We start from the raw sequence: 15,550 nt of genomic DNA on the forward strand, positions 1-15,550 counted from the left end.
GCACAGTTGTATATCTCAATTGTGTTTTACAGGAAGCTACACTCCTAAAAAGATTGTATAGAAGTACACACACAGACACACACACACACACGCACACACGTGTGCTTATAAAACCAATGAAATCTGAATGAGCTCTGTGGAGCATTTCAATGTCAATTTCCTGATTTTGACTTTGTTCTATAATTATTGAAGATGTTACCACTGAAGGAGGCTAGGTATAGGGTACACTGCACTTCCCTGTACACTTTCTTTGAATCTTCTGGTGACTCTATCATTATTTCAAAATAAAATGTTTTTAAAAATTTGTAGTTGGACATAAAATAATTTTTTCGTTTAAAATTATGCCAGTATATACTCATGTATAGAACGAATATTTTATATAGACAATTAATTTGCTTTGGTCAGTGCATCTACTTGTAAATGTGTCTTGCCATTCAGTTTCCTGTATTCTGTTGCTAAGTATGGTGTTATACCATTTTTGGTATGATAGCCATGGGCTGTTCTCTGGTTTTCTCCGTTTTTGCTGATGATGTGTACCTATGACATGTGGATAGTAACTGGATTGTCTAGTTTGATCACGATGGCTACTTTTGTAAGCATCTGCTGGCAAATCTTGTCAGGGCACATATAGATTCTGTGAATCCACGTGATCAGAATAAGCTTGCTCTCCTTGGGTGGCTGGAGAATTAGGAGTACTTTTCACAGCTGTCACCTCCTGAACTTGACCTTTGGTATACTTTCCAGATTTGCTAATGCATCTGCTATGCTCGAGGCATGGCTTTAAATAATATAACTTTGTCGGCTGGGTGTAGTGGCTCATGCCTCTAATTCCAGGACTTTGGGAGACTGAAGCAGGTGGATCACTTGAGGTCAGGAGTTCAACACCAGCCTGGCCAACATGGCAAAACCCTGTATCTACAAAAAATACAAAAATTAGCTGGGCACGGTGGCCCATGCCTGTAATCCCAGCTACTTGGGAGGCTGAGGCATGAGAATTACTTGAATCCAGAGGCGGAGGCTGCAGTGAGCCCAGATTTTGCCACTTCACTCCAGCCTGGTCAACAGAGCAAGATTCTGTCTTAAAAAAAAAAATTAGGCTGGGTGCAGAGGCCTATAATCCCAATACTTTGGGAGGCTGAGGCAGGTGGATCACTTGAGATCAGGAGTTGGAGACCAGCCTGGCCAACATGGTGAAACCTCGTCTCTACTAAAAATACAAAAATTAGGCAGATGTGGTGGCACACGCCTGTAATCCCAGCTACTTGGGAGGCTGAGGCACAAGAATCACTTGAGCCCAGGAGGCGGAGGTTGCAGTAAGCCAAGATTGTTCCACTGCACTTCAGCCTAGGTGACAGAGTGAGACTCCATCTCAAAAAAACAACAACAACAAATATATATATATATATACTTTCTCAAAACAAATAATACCATTTTGAGCTCCTATTATATACTAATTATTACATGTATTATCTTATCTTATTTAGAATGTATACTAATCTAGTGAAATACATGGTTTTTTTCCTTGTAGAACATAAACACGAGAAATTATTTATCTGAATAAATGTTGTTCCTGAGCACCGTTATTCCAGCAGTGCTGTTGTGGTTCCAAGCCCTGTTAAACTTGTTTTTTAGGCTTGTTTTCTGACTCTGTAGCACATTCTTTTGACTGCACTCAGTTGTGGAAAATTGTCATCTTTTCAAGTTTAGGCACCTCTAGTCCCAGCTATTTGGGAGGCTCAGGTGGAAGGATCCCTTGAGCCCCGGAGGTAAAGGCTACGATGAGAAATCAGTCTCTCCTGTCCCACTACACGTGGGATAGTGCTGTTGCACTCCAGCCTGGGTGACAGAGCATGACCCTGTCTCAACAGGGTCTCAACAAAACAATAACCACAAAACCACACCAGCCAACCAAAAATAATAAAGTTTAGAATTTGTCTATCTACTTACCCGCCCACCTGTATCTATCATCAAAAGTAATTCAGCACAAATAAGGAAGTGTTTTTCACATACAGGTTGTAGAATGTATTTCCAATGCCACTAAAAATGCAGAGAACCCTCTGTATTGCTGGGGAGAGTGTGAGTTGCTACAGCTTACTGAAAAGCATGTTGGCAATATATATGTCCACAGCCTTTAAAAATGTTCACACCTTTTAATGAGTCGTTCTACTTTTGAGCATGTGTGGTACATTTTGAAAAATTTGTACCAATTGACATCTACTGCAGCCACTGTCTAATGAAGGGAAACAGAAACCCAGTCCACCGCCTACACAATCTATTCCAACCCCAATTTACCGTAAGGTTTTACTTCCATTATGATTTTTTGCATGCATTTTTTTTAACATGCTGGCTTTCTTGGGGGTATAAAGTTTTTTCAAGAACTTACCATATTTTCAAGAACCCAGCACATAATAGATGCTCTGAATAAATTTTATTCACAAATTTTAATCACTGGTTTACCATGAGCTAGTCCTATAGAGGACAGATGTTACCCTGGGGAGGCCGGGTGCAAGAACAGCTCATGAATAAATGTTTGTCTGAGGTGTGACCTGGAGTGTTTTGCACAATGAAGCAAGGCTGGTTGAGCTGGCAGAGATCCAAGGAAGGAGGCTGGAGGAATGAGGGAGTCTGTGATTGGGGTGAGGAGCAGGAGGACAGAGCCACTTGGCCGAAGCCTCGCAGCCTGTGGAGGAAAGCCCATCTAGGGGTGAAGGTTTGCCAAGAAATTCTCAAAACTGAAGGAGAGAGTGTGCAGTGTTCAGTGTTAGGCTGCCTGCCCAGGAGTGCCAGCGAGTCCCCCAATGCGATGACGGCCACCTCTTGCTCGTATCCTCAACCTTTGATTAACACTTATGACACCTGGGGGAGACAGAGAAAAGGACGTTGTGTTCTCATCTGGAGAGTCAAGGTCGGGCACCCGTACACAGAACCCACGAGTGAGCCTTGAAGGAGCCAACTGAGCCAGAGGTGGCTGGAAGAGCTGTGCCACTCCTGTCCCACTGCACGTGGGACAGAGTTCCTGCTAGTTTCATGCACATTTGCACCTCAAAGCACGCGGGAGTTTAGCTCACTTCTGCTCTTCATGAAGGGTCCAGCACACATCCTCTAGTGAGTATTCAAAACATCCCGACTTGCACTGGGCAGCATGTTTCTCATACATACAAGGACTACTATTGTGGTGTAGAAAATTATTTAAATGTGTAAACTCTCATGTACTAATTTGCAAATCAAACTCTTTTGAAGGCTTTATTTCACTGTCGTTGTTAGCTTTTTTGCCTTTTATCATTTTTCCACTAGTTTGCTTGATTGCACATTATAGAAAAGTCACCATTCTCCTTCATTCTGATCCCACATTTAGACTTCTTTTTCAAGGAATTGAAATAATTTATAAATATTTTCAATACGGGATGCAAATTAATCCTTATACACACTTTGAAAGGACCCTGCAATGTTTCCCCATCTGTCACTCACCCACTGTTTATCGCCCTCTGAACAAAGTCCAGCCTAGTTCCTTTCTTATTTTGTTACATACATGAAATCATTGCTTCCCACCCACAATCTCTCCTCAGAAATACTGTCCTTCGGCCAGGGGGTGGCTCACATCCCTAATCCCAGCACTTTGGGAGGCTAAGGAGGGCAGATCACCTCAGGTCAGCAGTTCGAGAACAGCCTGACCAATAGGGAGAAACCCCATCCCTACTAAAAATAACAAAATTAGCTGGGTGTGGTGATGCATTCCTGTAATCACAGCTACTCGGGAAGCTGAGGCAGGAGAATCCCTTGAACCTGGGAGGTGGAGGTTGTGGTGAGCCAAGATGGCACCATTGCACTTCAGCCTGGGCAATGAGAGCAAAACTCCATCTCAAAAAAGAAAAAAAAAGTGCTACCCTTCTCGCATGCCACAGCTACTCTACTGCCACGTTACTGCAAACTAGACCACCAGTGCATGTAACCCAAGTTGCAGTAAATGAAATCTCTCCCAGGAATTTGGAGTTGGGACATAGGGACTGAGCTACTTATCATCTGTGAAGGACCAGACTGGAGAGAAAGGAAAGAAAGAGAGAGAGAGAAAGAAAGAAAGAAAAAACTGCCTGGAGTTGCTACTCCCACTTCTGAAGTTCAGTTGGGTTCCTAAGATCTATCTCTTTATAATAAATTTCCCTTTACATGAAGTGACATGAGTGGGTTTTAGTTTTAAAATCAGTGAGTACACATTAACCATATTAGGAGCTAATCTCATTCATTTTCTTTCCTTTTCTATTTCCTCTTTTAAAAATGTGAAATGTATCATCCATACAGAAGAGCGAGCAAAATTTACATACATGGTTTAAAGCAATCTCTGATTGAAATCATATGTTTATGTTTTATGCACTCTTGAAGGCCTGATAGTAAATATTTTTAGCTTAGTCTCTGTTAAAACTGCTCTAGCCTGCTATTATAGCATGGAAGCAGCTATGCAACACAATACATAATGGATGAACATGGCTGTGTTCCAACAGAACTTCATTTATAAAAACAGATACTGGGCTGATTTGGCCCACAATTTGCTGATCCCTGGCTTGAAGAATGTTAAAGCAAAGGTCTGTATAACCACCACTCAAGTTAATACATAAACATAGACACATCTCTGTGTGTCCCTCCTAGATGAGAACACTTCAGTCCTTTCTAGACTGGGCCCCTATCCTGACACTTGGAATTAACATTTTCTTGAGTCTCTTTATAACTTTGCCAAATATGTATGCATTTCTAAATAGTATAGCTTATTTTATTTTATTTGTTTAAAAGAGAACCATATTCAATGTATGCATTCTTTTTTCTCTCCTCCTCTTCCTTCTTGGCTTGCTTTTTTTAATGTTTGTGAAGTTCATACACAAGTAGCTGTAATTTGCCATTTTATTACTGTACATTTTTCATTGTATAAGACATCAAAATGTTTGTTTATTTTTTAAATATACTCCACTGCTGATTAAAATTTGGGTTGTTTCAGCTGGGGAGCAATAGTGAACAATATAGCCATGAATGTTTCTTTTTTTCTTCTTTCTTTCTTTTTTTTTTTTTTTTTTGATATTTTTAGTAGAGATGGGGTTTCACTATGCTGGCCATCTCAAACTCCTGATCTCGTGATCTGCCCGCCTCTGCCTCCCAAAGTGCTGGGATTACAGGCGTAAGCCACTGCACCCAGGCAGCCATAAATGTTTCAAATGTCCTCTGAAACCTAAAACCTACTAGTTACCACCTTGCTATATGGCAGAACAGAGAAGCTAGTAGATAAGGGAGGCTTGATAACTCAGTGAATAAAGATTAGCCCCCAGCCATTCAGAGCAAAGAGGAGGGTGGAGAGTAACTCTCAAGGGCAATCCAAGATTATGCAGTACTCATGTCTCAACAAATTTCAAAGGACTGAAAGAAGTCACAGCATCTTCTTTCACCAAATGAAATTTAATAGAAATCAACAACAAATTTAGATAGAAAATTCCCAGGCTGGGCCAATGGCTCATACATGTAATCCCAACACTTTGGGAGGCTGAGTCAGGCGGATTACTGGAGGTCAGGACTTTGAGACCAGCCTGGGAAACATGGTGAAATCCCGTTTCTACTAAAAATACAAAATTAGCTAGGTGTTGTGGTGCGCACCTGTAGTCCTAGCTATTCAGGAGGCTGAGGCGGGAGAATTGTTTAAACCTGGAAGGTGGAGGTTGCAGTGAGCCAAGATTGTGCCATTTCACTCCAGCCTGGGCAACAGAGTGAGACTCTGTCTCAAAAACAGAAAAGAAAAAAAAAAAAAAAAAGAAAATTCTCATGGCTGAGCGTGGTGGCTCACCTCCATCTATAATCCCAGCCCTGGAGTTCAAGACCAGCCTAGGCAACATGGCGAAACTCTATCTCTATTTAAAATTTTAAAAAAGGAGAAAATTCTCATATGTTCAAAAATTAACAAGTTGTTTTAAGAACCCCACAAATTAAAGAATAAATCCTAATGAATTTTTTTTAAATTTGAATGAACAATAATGAAATATCACATATTTAAATATGTGACAACTGACATAGAAAATAGATGAAAATTTTCAGGCTTATATTTGCATGTAATATACAGTTTAAAACAGACTAAGATAGTGTATTAGTTCATTTTCATGCTGCTGATAAAGACATACCTGAGACTCGACAATTTACAAAAGAAAGAAGTTTATTGGACTTACAGTTCCACATGGTTGGGAAGGCTTCACAATCATGGCAGAAGGCAAAGAGAAGCAAATCACATCTTATGTGGATGGCAGCAGACTAAAAGAGAGCTAGTGCAGGGCAACTCCCGTTGTTAAAACCATCAGATCTTGTAAGACCCATTCACTATCATGAGAACAGCACAGGAAAGACCTGCTCCATAATTCAATTACCTCTCACCGGGTCCCTCCCACGAGTGGGAATTATGGGAGCTACAAGATGAGATTCGAGTGGGGACACAGAGCCAAACCATATCAGATAGAAATGATGAAAGGCTGAAAATTAATGGGCTGAGTATCCATCTAAAGAACCTAAAGAGCCACAAAACAAGCCCAAAGAATATAAATAAATAAATATATAGTAGTAATAAGAAAGTGAATAGAAGTAAGTAGTAGAAAGATAAGAATAGAAAACAGTGAAATAGAAAACAAAAATACTGCTGGGTGCGGTGGCTCATGCCTGTAATCTCAACACTTTGGGAGGCTAAAGCAGGAGGACTGCTTAAGCCCAGGAGTTCAAGACCAGCCTAAACAACATAGCAAGACCTCATCTCTAAAACAAACAAACAAACAAAAAATTAGCCTGGTGTGGTGGCATGTGCCTGTAGGTCCCGCTATTTGGGAGGCTAAGGTGAAAGGATTGCTTGATCCCAGGAGGCTGAGGCTGCAGTGAGCCATGATTGTGCCACTGAACTCCAGCCTAGGTGACAGAGTGACAGTCTCTCTCAAAAGAAAAATAAAACAAGCATATAATAGAGAAGAATGTCACAATTATGAGTTGACTGATTGATGAGAATAAATACATGGCAAAACTCTGGAAAGAGAGTGAGAACACAAATAATGTTATGAATGAAGAAGGAACATTACAAGCCAGGCACAGTGGCTCACGTCTGCAATCCCAGTACTTTGGGAGGCCAAAGTGGGCAGATTGCTTGAGGCCAGGATTTGGAGACCAGCCTGAGAAACATGGGAAGACTCTGTCTCTGCAAATTATTTAAATATGTGGTATTTTTTAAAATACAAAAATTAGCTGGGTGTGATGGCATGCACCTGTGGTCCCAGCTACTTAGGAGGCTGAGGTGGGAGGATTGCTTAAGCCCAGGAGCCTGAGGCTGCAGTGAGCCATGATTGCACCACTGCATTCCAGCCTGGGTGACTGAGCAAGATCCTATCTCAAAAAAAAAAAAGAGAGAGAGAGAGAAAAGAAAAAAAGGAACATACTTAAGTGCCACAGACATTAAAAAACGTATGAGTAAGTTGTGAACACCTTTTTGCCAGTTAATTTGAAAAATTAAGTTAAATGGACAAATTCATATATTCATATGCTATACAGGAATCTCTATCATAAGAAGTGAGTACAAAGTGAGTAGTTGTAATGCTAGGATCCAGGGAGGATGGAATCTCAGGGAGGGCAGCTGCATTTCCACTGATATTTGATGATCTAAGAAGGGGAGCCTGAGAGGCTGAGCAATGCTTTTGGATGACCTTGCAGGGATTGCAGGGAGGGGTGCACTGGCATGCTGGGGTCCAGGGCTGCCAGGAAGGGGAGGCCCTGGTGAGCACTTTTTGCTTTGTGTTAGAACCCCAAAGGGCTACAGTCTTTGAATAGGGTGAACTAGAAGTTAGTGCACCATTGTCAGGACTGCAGCTCAACCTCAAATCCTCAGTCTCTTAAATTGGATTGCTAGTGTCCGAGGCTCCTGGCAGGGGCACATTTCTCTAGAGAAAGATAGCATCAACCTAGGCATCAAATTATTTCTAGAAACAATTTTGCAAATATAGAATCCAGCACAGAATAAAAAACAACCAGGCAGGCAGGCTCAGTGGCTCATGTAATCCCAGCACTTTGGGGGTGCTGAGGTGGGCAGATCAATTGAGGTCAGGAGTTCTAGATCAACTTTGCCAACATAGTGAAACCCCATGTCTATAATAATACAAAAATTAGCCTGGTGTGGTGGCACGTGCCTGTAATTCCAGCCGCTCGGGAGGCTGGGGCAGGAGAATGGCTTGAACCCAGGAGGTGGAGATTGCAGTGAGCTGAGATCATGCCACCACACTCTGGCCTCGGCAACAGGCATATATATGGCATTCTATATATGAATGTTGTAATAATTGTGATATTTAGTAAAGTGTGTGTGTTCGTTCACTTTGTTCCTCAAGAAAACCTTGGCTATTCTTGGTCCTTTACATTTCCATATAAATTTTAGAACTAGTTTACTAAATTCCACTAAGAGAAAGAAAAAAAACCGGTTGGAGTTTTTGTTAGAATCATATTGAAGCTGGGCGTGGTAGCATGCGCCTATAGTCTTGGCTGTTAGGGAGGCCGAGGCAGAAGGATTGCTTGAGCTCAGGACGTTGAGGCTGCAGTGAGCCATGATCATGCCATTGCACTCCAGCCTGGCTGACAGGGAGGTCAAGGCTACAGTGAGCTGTGATCGCACCACTGCACTCTAAACTAGAGTGAGTGCCAGAGTGAGACCCTGTCTGAAAAACAAATTTTAAAAAGTGAAAGAACTAAAAAGAATACAACATCACTTGCCTAGCAGTCCTTCCATTTTTTTTATTTTTAAAGTATTTTTTAATTGTACTTTAAATTTGTAGCCATAAAAATCGACGAGTTCATGTCCTTTATAGTCCTTCCATTTTTGTACAACCTGAGTTTAGACATGAGGAAACATCAAACAAACGAAAATTGGGAGATATTTACAGAGGAACTGTATTTTTCACAAATGCCCTTAAGATGAAAGATAATAAAAGCTGAAGAATTGTGCCATTACAAAGAAGATTAAAGACATATTAGAATAAAATGCATCTGACTGATCCTGGATTGGATTTCTTCCCAGAAAACATAAAAACTGCTATAGAGAACATTTTTGAGACAATTGGTAAAATTCAAAGAGGGTCTATAAATTGGATAATAGTATTGTTTCAATGTTAAATTTCCTGATTTTTGGTACCTGTACTGTGGTTATGCAAATAAATGTCCTTGTTCTTGGGAAATAAACATACCTAATCATTTAGGATTAAGGAACCTGATGTCTGAAATGTAGCCTTAAATGTTCAAAAATATATAATATGTAATATGAATTACGTAAAATAGATGCATAGATAGATAATAAAACAAGTGAGGCAAATATTTTCCATAGAGTAGATTGTTTAAAGACACTGTACTAAGCTTTTAACATAACCTATAAATTAACACTGCTTTATGCAAAACAGGGCTGTGGAAGTCCATGCAGCTATTCAGTTTACCTGGTCTCAGATATATGAAAGAAAGACGGCAGACCACCCTCACTTCCTTTGCAAATCTCCATAGGCCCCTTCTTTTTTTTTTTAACTTTTTTAAAATTTTACTTTGGGTTCTGGGGTACATGTGCAGGTCATGCAGAGTTGTTGCATAGGTGCATACTACACCCGGCATTTCTCCCCATGTTATCCCTCTCCACCCCTCCCACCCCCGCTGTCCCTCCCTTAGCCTCCCCTCCAACTGCCCCCAGTGTATGATGCTCCTCTCCCTGTGTCCCCTTCTATGGCAGGATACCAACTGCCTTCTTAGACATTCTAGAGGTCCAGAGGTCTCTCCCAATTCATTAGTCTCACCATGAATTGTAGAAGGCTCTACAATTACAGAGGCTCGATAAACTTTGGCTAATGGTAGTGACATCTGCAAGCAATAAAAGAAGGTTGGGTTGATCAGTCTGTTGTAGAAATCATATTTGATAACAGCAATCTTGCTTTGTAAATCTAGCTTAATACTTCTGAGCCACAATTTAAGGCTGTTCATTGATATCAAATGAAGGTTAGAAGATACCATAGCCCACATAAAGGTAATCATTAATATCATCTTCCTGTATTGTACCTGTCAGAGCCTGACACGTCCTTGTCCCATTTAGCCTTCACAGTCACGAATGCAGATTCTCTTTCTCAGCTAAAGCATGAAGAAAAACAGTTCAGAGTTATATTTCAAACTAATGGTCTATTGACTCCTAGTACTGGTTAATAGGCTGGGCTATCTCTACTGTTGCTGGAGAATAAAATCATATACGGTTCACTATAATATTTTCTTCTTGTAACAACAACAACAAAATTCTGTAGAAAGATCATTTCCACCTGATATTGTGCTCTTTAAATGATCCACAGCTTAAAATGTATGTGAGGTCATATACTCTTGTTTTTGCCTAAAGAAATTCTGGGAGCATAGACCTGAAACTAATAAATAAAAGTAAGTTGTTACCTGTGAGGGCTGGAGAGATGAAAAATCCAGAGATGAAGGATTTTAAAAAGTATTCCCTGGAACACACATTTTCTATTTTTAAATTCGTGAGCAATGTGAGTAAGTTAACTATTGAGAAAAGAAAAATCCCCAGCTATCTAGGTAGACTTCCCAAAGAGGCGCCTTTGACTTTGGAATGTTTTAGCTATAGTTTTATGCCCCTGAATGTCTCTTTTGTTATCTCCAGTCCATTCTGCAGCTGTGGTTGATAACAGATAGGAAAGGATCAGTTAAAGTTTACAAGGTTATGTGCAAATAATGAACATGACCCTCTTCACGGTTCTTTCTCAATCTTCCATTCAAAAACGAACTCAGCTCATGAAGAATGATTGGTGTTTGTGGCATTGTTCCAGAAAGGCAGGATTCAATAAAATCTTTCTGGAGTCAAATGGAATTTTTTCAACTTTAATGATTTTTTTCTATAATTATGTTAAAGGAAGCTCCAGAATCTCTTTCTAAAAATCATTTGTAGCCTGGGCAACATGGCGAAACCCCATCTCTACAAAAAATTATCCAAGAGTGGTAGCATGCACCTATAATCCCAGTTACTCAGGAGGCTGAGGTGGGAGGATCATCTGAGCCCAGAAGGTCAAGGCTGCAGTGAGCCACTGCACTCCAGCCTGGATGAGAGTGTGAGACTTATCTCAAAAAAGAAATCAAACGGTTTTTTGTATCCATTTTCTGATTACAAAGGTAAAACAAGTTTGTGGTAGAAACTTTGGAATACATGAAAATTAAAGAGGACTAATTCACTAAAACGTAAGTCATAGTTTAACAGGGTTTAAGGTAGCCTCTCATGTTTTGAACCCAGTTACATGATAAGGAATAAATTTCGATTCTTTGTAACGTGACGGTTTATGTTTTCTTTAGGTAGGTTGTGATGTACCAATTTGAGTGTTTGCAGAAACTACAGCCTCTCTTTTGAAATGGAAGATCATCGGCCGAAGCTATAAACACGTTGTAGTAAAAAATTCATCTGGAATTTTGTTATTTGGGATACAAAACACAATATTCCTATAGAAACAATATAAAAAGCCTGACTAGATTCTAAAGCAAGACAACAGACACCGTGGAATCCAGTGACTCAGAGCGCCAGCTATCCAACTGTGCTTCATTTTCACAGAAAAAGGGAGGCCAGAACATGTCTTTGCCTCAAAAAAAGCAAAAACAAAGTTTCTGCAGAAAGTATTCTGTTAAACTGATATGATAAATAAATAATGAGATAAACTTTTATCAATGATTTACCCAAATCATTGATTGACTTTCTTATTTCCTCCGTTACTGACAGATTTATAAGGTTTTCCTCTCTCTTTGATTCACAGTTTCTGTTCTGCCTTTACTATTTTTAATGCTTTCCTCATTTTTACTATCATCATTATTCTCAACCTAATATTGAATTCAAATAAGTGACCTTGAGTTTTATCTATGGAATCTGAACATTTGAAAACATCTTATGTGTAGAAACACAGTCATTATTTTTGCCTTTATCCTGAGAGTCTTTGAAACTTGTGGGCTGTAGAGTGGTCTGAGTGATTTCTCCTTTCAATGAAAATCATAGCATCATGGCCGCCACCACCAAAAACAAACACAGTAAAGCAGCAATGACAATAACCACAAATTTTAGTCATTCCTGGTAGTAGATCCCTGACTGTGTTCCAGGAATTTTTTTTTATTTTTTATTTTGAGATGGAGTCTTGTTCTGTTGCCCAGGTTGGTGTGCTGTGGTGCAATTCAGGTTCACGGCAACCTCTTCCTCCTGGGTTTAAGCGATTCTCCTGCCTCAGCTTTCTGAGTAGCTGGGACTACAGGCATGCACCACCACGCCCTGCTAATTTTCTTTTGTAGTTTTAGTGGAGATGGGGTTTCACATGTTGGCCAGGCTGGTCTTGAACTCCCGACCTCAGACGATCTGCCTGCCTTGGCCTCCCAAAGTGCTGGGATTATAGGTGTGAGCCACCATGCCCAGCCTAGGTAGTATGTTTTAAAGGCAACTTTTTTTTTTTTTTTTTGGTCTTTCTGGACCATGAAAACAAATCTCATATAAACAGACTTTAAAAAATGAGGGCCAACAACTGTCTCTGGGCACTGTATTAGTTTGCTAGGTTTGCCGTAACAAAACGCTGCAGACTGGGTGGCTTAAATAGCAGTTATTGTCTCACAGTTGTGAAGCCTGTCAGTCCAAGATCAGGTTGTCCACAGGCTCGGCTTCTCCTGAGGCTTTGCCTTGGCATGCAGATGGCCGCCTTCTTGCTGGGTCCTCATAAGGTCTTCCTTTTGAGCGTGTGTGCAACCCTGGTGTCTCTTCCTGTGTCTGGATTTCTTCTCCTTAGAAGGACACGAGTCCAACTGTATTAACCTACCCATATAATCTCATTTTCACTTGCTTATGTCTTCAAAGGCCCTAGTTCCAAATACAGCCATATTCTGAGATACTGGGGCTTAGGGCTTCAACACATGAGTTTAGGAGTGGACACGATTCAGCCCATAATGGGTAATATAATCTTGCACTTCATCTCCACTTCAAAACCCAACCCCCTTATTTTATTTATTTGTTTGTTTATTTGTTTATTTTGACAGGGAGTCTGGCTCTGTTGCCCAGACTGGAATGCAGAGGCTCGATCTCAGCTCACTGCAATCTCCACCTCCCAGTTTCAGATGATCCTCCCACTTCAGTCTCCTGAGTAGCTGGTATTACAGGTATGCACCACCATGCCCGGCTAGTTTTTGTATTTTTAGTAGAGATGGGATTTCACTATGTTGGCCAGGCGGGGTCTCGAACTCCTGAACTCAGGTGATTCACCAGCCTCGGCCTCCCAAAGTGCTAGGATTATAGACATAAGCCACCATCCCCGGCCCCCCAACGACTTTAAATAGCTGATTAAATGCCTGGCCTAAGCTGGATCCTCTGGGAGTCTGGAAATAGGAAGAAATGCTGGCTGATCTGTGCTGATGGCTTAACTGGGTGGTGAAGGATAAAGCTGAGTTGGTCCTGTGTGTTCCGGGAAGGCCCACAGACTTATAGCAGCAGCTGAACTGTTTTTTGTTTTTTTTTTTTTTATTGTACAAACCTTTGTGTGGAGGACTGACTTTCAGCAGATCGCAGCGAGGGAGCCGCTCTGCTACTAGGAAACCCCGACCCAGAAGCAGGTCGTCTATGAATGAATGGTTTAGCGCCAGGTTCCCCACGAACGTGCGTTGCGTTGCGTGACGGGCGAGGGGGCGGCGGCCTTTCCGGCGGCACCCCGTTTCCCAGGTCAAGGGGCACTCCGCACCAGACCCTGGGTCCCGGCGCGCGGCGGGATACGACCAGCGCGGGGCGGAGCGGCCCGCAGGAGGAGACGGCTGGGGACCGGCTATCTGAGGCCAACCGAGGCCAGCCGAGGCCCCGCCGCGCTGCCCTATCGTTCCGCCTGGGTGGGATTCTGACTTAGAGGCGTTCAGTCATAATCCCACAGACGGTGGCTTCGCCCCATTGGCTCCTGAGCCAAGCACATACACCAAAGCAGCAGCAGAACTTATTATGTGGCAGGCGCTGCTCTAAGTACTTTAAATCTATAGTTTTCTTTATTTCTCCCAATAACCCTAGGAAAAAGGTATTTTTTGGATTTATGGCATTTAATGGTAGAAGAGGTAAGTATTATTGCCTCCAATTTATACTTATGAAAGGAAAATGCAGAAAAGTTAATTTACAGTGTCATCCAGCTAAAGTACTTGCTTTACATAAAGAAGCAGAGAAAACTATAAAAGAGGAATGAAGGAGGAGGAGGAGTGAGTGAAAGAGAGAAAGAGGCTGTGGATATTAAACAAATTCACGGAAACCAGATAAGGCAAATCGGAGAGAGGGAGAGCTAGCGAGGTAGACATTGCTCTTCCATTTTAAGGTAGACTAAGCTGGCGGTAGAAGTGGCTGTTCACAATCATGACGATTTGGGTGATAATGAGTGTCCTCAGTTGTAGTCACTAGCTAGTGACAGCTAGGCATGCCTGGTGATGGGTGTGGCGTGCTTGTCACAATGCCCCATACATGATATTATTGCTTTTCACCCTTCTTGGGTGGCTTAAACTAAAGAATCAGAAAAGTTGGGCATCCAGTCTTTCGTTTGACAAATATTGAGTATGATCGCTGTGCCAGGCTTCGTGCTAGGTAGCGGAAATAAGCCCCTAAGAAGGCTGACTCATTCTCTGGGCGCTCAGCCTCGAGGCCTGGGGGAGACAGAGAGAAGGAGATAGGCAATTACCGCTCAGTGTGAGATGGGCCAGGGAGGCTGAGCTGCAATGGGAGTGCCCAGGCCAGCACCTGCCAGACTTTGGGAATTATGGAAAAGCTCCCTGGCAGAAGAAACTTCTGTTTTGAGCCACAAAGGTCATATAGACTTTCACTTGTTTGTTCATTTAATTTTCATGTATTTATCAAGGACCTCAAAACCTAGGCACTGTGCTCAAGCTAGGAATGCAACAGCAACAGAGAAGTGTAACCCAGCCCTGACGAGACATACATGTGTTGGGGGAAGACACACATTAAATAGGTCATTCATTATTCCAAGAGTGGCTGGGGAAAGGAGGAGCGTGTTCCGTTAGAAGAACCAGAGACTGCAGCCTGGGGTGGGCAGAGCTGCTGCACGTCTTGGCTGAGAAGCATGTTCAGATCGGGAGCAGCTTGAAGGCCTGTCGTGAAGTTTGGGCTTTATCCTGCTGCGGCCACAGGGTTGGGGTGATAGTGGTGGTGATGTTCCCCTTTAGGGAGCAATCAAACCTACATTTTATTTTTAAGAGTCTTGTTCTATCGCCCAGGCTGGAGTGCAATGGCGCTATCTCAGCTCACTGCAACCTCTGCCTGCCTTCTGAGTACAAGCGATTCTCCTGCCTCAGCCTCCCTGGTAGGTAAGATTACAGGCATGCACCACCATGCCTAGCTAATTTTTGTATTTTTAGTAGGATTTGACCATATTGGCTAGGCCAGTCTCAAAATCCTGACCTCAGGTGATTCACCTGCCTTAGCCTCCCAAAGTACTGGGACTACAGGTGTGAGCCACGGTGCCTGACCTAAATTTGTGTTTTAGAG

General features: G+C 42.0%; 1 long non-coding RNA gene across 1 annotated transcript; it reads right to left on the minus strand.

Moving 5' to 3' along the window:
• Nucleotides 1–2,266: 2,266 nt before the first annotated feature.
• On the minus strand, nt 2,267–13,956 carry LOC118146909 (uncharacterized). The gene is made up of 4 exons (XR_004733065.3): nt 13,557–13,956; nt 10,075–10,143; nt 9,816–9,879; nt 2,267–2,856 (listed from the first exon to the last, which is right to left on the minus strand). It is a non-coding gene; the product is annotated as an uncharacterized LOC118146909 (long non-coding RNA).
• Nucleotides 13,957–15,550: the final 1,594 nt, after the last annotated feature.

This window comes from Callithrix jacchus, chromosome 13, assembly GCF_049354715.1.
Source record: "Callithrix jacchus isolate 240 chromosome 13, calJac240_pri, whole genome shotgun sequence".
Classification (NCBI taxonomy): Eukaryota; Metazoa; Chordata; class Mammalia; order Primates; family Cebidae; genus Callithrix; species Callithrix jacchus.